Genomic DNA, 7,082 nt, shown 5'->3' with positions numbered 1-7,082 from the left:
TTTCAACAAAACCCCTGGAAAGGGTTAGCCTCCAAAGTCAATTAAAATCAACCTCCATTTCAATAAATCCCTGGAAAGGGTTAGCTTCCACACATTCTTTCATTTTTAATATAAACCCCTGGAAAGGGTTAGCCTCCAAAGTCAATTAATAAAAAATGTCAAAAAAATAAAGATTCATTTCTCTTAGGAGATAATTTCCCCAAAAAGAGTCAAAACCCCTGGAAAGGGTCAGCCTCCAAAAAACATGATAAAGTCAGTCTTTTAACAGACAAATTCACCAGCTGAGTCAAAATCCCTGGAAAGGGTTAGCTTCCAAAGAAAAACAGTCTTTCAATAAATAAAATCTCCTCAGTAGAGTCAAAACCAACAAAAACAGTTAGCCTCAACCTTGGGCTTCATACAAGGCACCCAAACAATAAAACTCCCCTGTTAAGAGTCAGCCTCAACCTTGGGCATTGTACAAGGCAGATAATAGAGTCTCCCCAGTGAGTCCTTCATCATTCAGTAGCCACAACCTTGGGCTTTGTACAAGACAGATAAACCATACTTTCATGTGTCAAAGATTCCTAACACCTAGGATCTTTTCCCCTTAGAGTCATCCATACTCAATTCATTTATTTAAGAGTCTGCCACAACCTTGGGCTTTGTACAAGGCAGAAAATAATGTTTTCCCTAGCTAGAGTTAGCCACAACCTTGGGCTTTGTACAAGGCACATAAAATAGAGTCATTCATTCAATTATCCTCAACAGTTAGCCACAACCTTGGGCTTTGTACAAGGCACACAAATAGAGTATCCCTAAATAAGAGTCAGCCTCAATTCTGGGCTTTGTACAGAACACAAAAATACCCTGTAATTAATTCCCAGTGGAGTCACCTCCCAGAGTCAATAATATTAATTAATCAATCAAAAAAGCCTCAAGCTTGGGCCTCATACAAGCCAGCTAAAGTCAAATCTTTTATACAGTAGATAGACATAGCTTATCTCTATAGAGAGAGATATTTTTACTACTCTACCACATTCAAACAAACAAACATTTCAATTTCAATTTCAATCAAACTCTCCCATTTAGGACTCTGAAAGACATGCTCTGGCACATCCCCAGACTTGTACACTTTCCCTAATTTGGATGAGCACCTTTCTTTCATTTTAGAGGCACGATGGCTGTCATACTTGATCAACCAAGTAGACTCCCCTCTTGAATGAAATGAATCCAGTTATTCTGTCACTCCTTTAAATGTTTGTGGTAGAATAGTACAAATACCTCTCTGTAAAGATGATTTCATGTCTCTTTACTGTAAACAGAGATTTAATTCCAAGCTTCAACCTTGAGCTTCAAGCAAGGCACCAAAAACAATTAATTTCCCTAGTTAGTTCCCCGAACTACATTAAGCTCTGACTTCCACTAGGGATATGTAGGCATGAGGTTCACAAGGAATCTCAGCGAGCTAATAAAATACCAAAAATAGTCAGTCTGTCTGTCTGTCTGTCTTTTCAAATCAAATCAATTCCTTCTCCTAACACAAAGGAGAAACTTTCCCAATCATTAGCAGCAAACACAATCACAATGACACAGAGAAGGTTCCTGTAGAGTACTACAGATATGTAGGGTGTTTAAACACTTCCCTATGTATAACCAACCCCCCGGACTCCAGAATTTCTAGTCTAGGTGAAATCCCCACACTTAGCAAACTCCTAGGGTTTAGTTGAGATCTTTTTTTCCCTTTCCTACTCGTAGGACAAATAAGAAAGTTCGTGTGATATCGTAGGAAGAACTGAAATAAAATTCATCCCACCACGGGCGCATTCTCCTTCCAAATTTCGCGTGAAGGGTATAGCGTGCCGTCCTCCCAAGTGAAACGGGGAGGTAAAAGAAAACGACACCACACTATGGATGGTTTCTTCCTTGTCGAGCCACGCTACGGTTGTGTCTCTTTTTCAAAGTCTAACTAAGGTTAGCAATTTGGTGGAGTCGTCTACGGATGGTTTCTTCCTTGTGGAGCCACGCTACGGTTGTGTCTCTTTTTCAAAGTCTAACTAAGGTTAGCAATTTGGTAGAGTCGTCTACGGATGGTTTCTTCCTTGTGGAGCCACGCTACGGTTGTGTCTCTTTTTCAAAGTCTAACTAAGGTTAGCAATTTGGTAGAGTCGTCTACGGATGGTTTCTTCCTTGTCGAGCCACGCTACGGTTGTGTCTCTTTTTCAAAGTCTAACTAAGGTTAGCAATTTAGTAGATTCATCCACGAATGGTTTCTTCCTTGTTGAGCCACTTTACAATTATGTTTCTTTCAAGACTAACTAAGGTTAGCAATTTGTTTAAGATCCACCTTCGGCTGGTATCCTTTGATAATACTCAATACTCTTTGCCGTACCACAGAATGCAAATTTTGATGGTACTTTTTGGTATTCAATCCACTCGCACCTCAAATGTCCGAAGCCCAAGATGTTTGTACATCCAAGTCCAAGAAGATTGAATAGGGGCAGCTGTTGCACCCCAAAATTTGCCCACTTATTTATTCCCCAATTGGCCTTCACATTACATTCATGTGCATACCTCATCTATGCCATTCATCCATTACATTCATCTACATCATGGTTACTATCCAGAATTGAAAAGAAAAGAGCTTCCGCAGAAGACATTCTTGATCAAAAATAAGGGAAGATTTGAAGTCTAATGGTATGGCACCATTCCCATTGAAATCCTCCTAAAATCAGGGTTTTATTGTCTCCAAGCCAAAGCCTTGATTAAAAGATATAATCCTCAAGTTCATCGGACTTTCCAAGTTAGGGTTTTGACCAAAGTTAACCCTGTTGACTTTTCGGTCCACATTTAATCAGGAGATGATTGTTGAGTATGAAATCATGGGTGCATTAAGGAAGTATTAATTTGATTCTCATTGACTTGAAGACTGATTGGAAATCGGGCAAGAAACGGATTAATCGAGAAATTCATCCGGAACTAGAAAAGTCAGGAAATGTTGACTTTTTGGTCAAAATCAGGGTCAATATACAAATGTTGATTTTTGGTGGAAATCGGTCAAAGAAAGTCAACAAAACAAAATAAAATCAAGAAGTAGTTAAATTTGCCATTTTTGGAAATTAGTTGAAAAATGAAATTTCCAAAAGAGGAAAGTTTGATACTTAGAAACATTTTGGAAGGTTTTCAAAGAATGGATCAGCTGACTTCAGGACACATTTACACATGGTTAGAGACATTTTTTTGAGAAAGCTTTAACATAAAAGTTGTTCATCTCACGGTCCTTAACAACTTTGTAGTTGTAAGTTTTTTCAAATGAGGTATTGATTAAGAGTTATGGAAGTGTAAAGTTGGAAGATCACAAATGAGTCCATGTCATGTTGCTAAACAAATTCTGGGCAAGCAGGAAGCATTTGATCAAACACATGGCACACCATCTTTGAAGCCAGTTCTAGAGAAATATAAAGGTCCATAAAATACAAAATTGGTGCGCATCTCTTCTCCTCCATTCCCTCTATCCAATGAGACAAGAATTGGATCATTTGGACAAGTATTGATCAAGATAGAGAAACTTAAAGTCATGACCTCGCCAAGACGCATTTTGACTAAGGCATGACATTATGTCAAACACTTGGCATGCCATTTTGAATGTCAATTATAGAGGCTTAAAAAAACTCCATTGAAATTAATTGTGGATTCATGTTACTCTTTACCATGTTCTCTTTCCAAAAAGCTATGGAGTATGGTAAATGAACGCGTATTGATCAGGATATAGAGGCTCAAAGTCATGACATGACCAAGTTATGTACCTGCCACGAATATAAGGCCAGAAGTCCCAGTAGGCGCGCAAGAGATTGCAATGGTAACACAACATGTTTGGGTTCAGTTTGTTCATACTTCTAGGTCTTATCTCGAAGATCTCCAAACACTAATCCTGCTATACTCCATTTCCTCTTCTCATTGAGTCTGAGTTCAAGTAAAATGATAAGGTGTAGTTTGAATTATGAACATGCAAAGTAATCCATACAAGGTTTTGAAAAGATGTGCATGCATTGTTGTCAACATTCACCATCCCATAAGTTGCCATGCAGTTACTGGGTACACGAAAAGCATATACAAAATTTACTTAAAATGTCACAAACTTGCTCATTAAGCATAAAGAAAAGGTCCCACTTCACATATTCATCAAAAAAGGAGCTCCCACACTTGCTATATAAAGCTATCAACTCACATGCTCACGAGAACAGACACACTCTCACTTTCTCTTCTTTCCAGCTTCATGCTTCTCTCACCCTTTCACTACTCTCTTCTCCCTCTCCCTCATTCTCTCATCTCAACCATCTCTAACCACCATAGCAACTGATTCCGGCCACCCTAACAAACTCCAACAAACTTCTCCGGCCACCACAACTGCCTCTAACCACCATTCTTTCAGCTCAACCTTCAACTTCCATCATCATCTTCATCTTCCATCTACTATCATCATCTTGAATCGGTTCCTACAAGATTCTCCACTATCGCCGTTTTTTTTCAAAGCTTCGTCAAGTTCATGATTCGAGCTAAACACTAGACTTGAGTTTATTTCTCAGTCTCTGCAAGATTCTTCCGGAGTTGTATTCAGCGACATCATCAAGATCCAGAGCTTGTAGAGTTTTCTTTGGAGTTTTTCCTTCAAGATTCAACAGGTAAGATTCCTGATTTCCATTGCATTAAAAGCATGTGCTAGATCTGATATCATCATGTTTGCAAAGTGTATGATGCACTTGTGTGATAGTTTTTGGATCCTTTAGGTGTGTTGTTTGTTTTGCTTGAGCTGTGATTATTTGAACGTTTAAACGTGATATATGCATGCTATGCTTCTTGATAATTGTGGTAACGTCCTTACATTGCGTTTTCATGGAGGTTCATAGAGTTAGGGTTTTTATATTTCTTTCTGTTTGAATGCTAGAGTAGGAATTAGAAAAAAATAATGCTAGATCTGGAATCTACGTGAAAATCCGAGTGAGATGAGGGTCATTTCATGTTTTTCTGGGCGCGTTAGGTGGTAGTCACGGTGGAGAACTACCGGAGAAGACGACCGGAGCCCTAGCTCCGACGTCTGTCTGGCTTGGTTTTGTTTTACTCCGGATCTCACGTGGCACGTTCTCATAGGTTGGCCTCCAACGGTTTTCTATTTGTTTTGGCTTATTCACATGATTGGGGCTGGACGTGTCGAAGTGGTATTGGTCCAGCATTTCATTTTTGTCTTATTATACTTAAAGAAACTTTGCCCAATTGATGTATTGTTGCATGATCACATTCACATAAAAACCATAGGATATACAATAAATCGCATGCTGAATAAAATATAAATGAAATAATAATGGAACAAGGTGATACAAGTTGGGCCACGCGCCTTGGGCTTTGCCCATCTTCTGGATCACACCCCATGATCACTGATGCACCACCATGTAATGGACTGGGCCTTAGTGCAAATTCTATTTCTACCCCCCAAGATAAGGCCCAAACGTGCATCACACTAGTTTCCAGTTCAAATTTCAATTGCTAATGCACCCCTGTAATAAGTTTTTTTTTTAGAATTTGCTTAAATTTGTTTGGTTTGATTAATTCAACTTCCATGTCATAAAAAAAATATGTTTTAACCAATTAGATTTTAGAAATAAATAATCTTTTTTTGTTTAGTTTTTTTAATTGTTGTTTTTGCTATTTTTCTTTTAAATGTTGATTGGTTAATAAATAATAAAAATACATAGTTTTAGTTTTAATTCTTAAAAATAGTTTTAGGTTTAATAAAAATACAAATTGCTTGTGAATATTTTCATGGTTAGTTTAGATTTTAATTCTTTCTTTTTTGTGAATATTTTCATATTTTGAGAAATGTCTAAAATACCCCTAGTTGTTAAAGTTGACTTTAGTCAACTTAAACAACTTTCTTCTTAGTTAATTCCCTTTAGATTTTAGTTTAGATCTTAAATAGGATTTAGAATAACAATTAGGCTAGAAAATAGGTTAGTCCCCCCTTTTTTCATTCTTTTTCTTTTCAACATTAAAACACTAATAAATAGATATGCGAATCACACCTTACTAAAAGTGGTAGAGAAATGAGTGGGATTTATTCCCTAATCTGTTTCTCAATCACTTAGTGGAAGAGAAATGAGTGGGATTCATTCCCTAATCTGTTTCTCGATCACTACTTAATGGGAGAGAAATGAGTGGGATTCATTCCCTAATCTGTTTCTCGAACATTACATAATGGGATAGAAATGAGTGGGATTCATTCCCTAATCTGTTTCTCGATCATTATACATTTTCATGTAATTCAAATCGCAAATAAATCCCCTTTAAAAAATACTCAACCAAAAACATTTAAAACACTTAATAATGGTCCAAATTAAAACAAAGTAATGAAGTGGTGCGGAGGCTTGTATTGGGTTTTGTTCATCATGTAGTTACATAAAAAACACAAACCCAATTTCTCTTCTCTTAAGAACAAGTTAAGTCCATTCCAAAATTAGGCGTGTAAGTCTCCAAAGGTCGAGCATCGTGGAGTGCGACTTTAAACTCTGTTCAACTAAAAAACACAAAACAAATGGAAACTATTGAGCCGAACTACGGTCGCTCTGATTCCTGAAAAGGATACGTAGGCATTGGGTCGCGGGGCCTAAGCGAGCACACTTGTAAATAATTCCTTCTTTTCCCCGTATTTCTTTTTGCATTCATTAGCATTTAGGTTTAGACATTAGATATACACCCTTTAGATAGAAACAAACATAGGTGGATACCATCGAGTACGATGGGCGTGAGGGGTGCTAGTACCTTCCCCTTGCGTAACCGACTCACGTGCCCTGTTCTCTGGTCGAAACAGGGCACGTGAGTCCTAGCACCCCTCACGTGCCCTGTTCTCCTGGTATTCCTTTCCCTCGATGGGATGAATATATTAGTGGCGACTCTGATTCCATTTTTTGCGGTAGCGACAAGTTCTCCCATCATGCTCATTTCAAACTCAGCATGCATAGACTTAGCAAACTCCTTTCCAAGTGTAGCATTAGATGTTCCAAAGATAATATCATCAACATATATTTGACAAATTAAAATATCCTTTTTAA

Source organism: Vicia villosa, linkage group LG4 (genome assembly GCF_029867415.1).
Source record: "Vicia villosa cultivar HV-30 ecotype Madison, WI linkage group LG4, Vvil1.0, whole genome shotgun sequence".
Taxonomy (NCBI): domain Eukaryota; kingdom Viridiplantae; phylum Streptophyta; class Magnoliopsida; order Fabales; family Fabaceae; genus Vicia; species Vicia villosa.
This window is presented reverse-complemented; position numbering follows the sequence as displayed.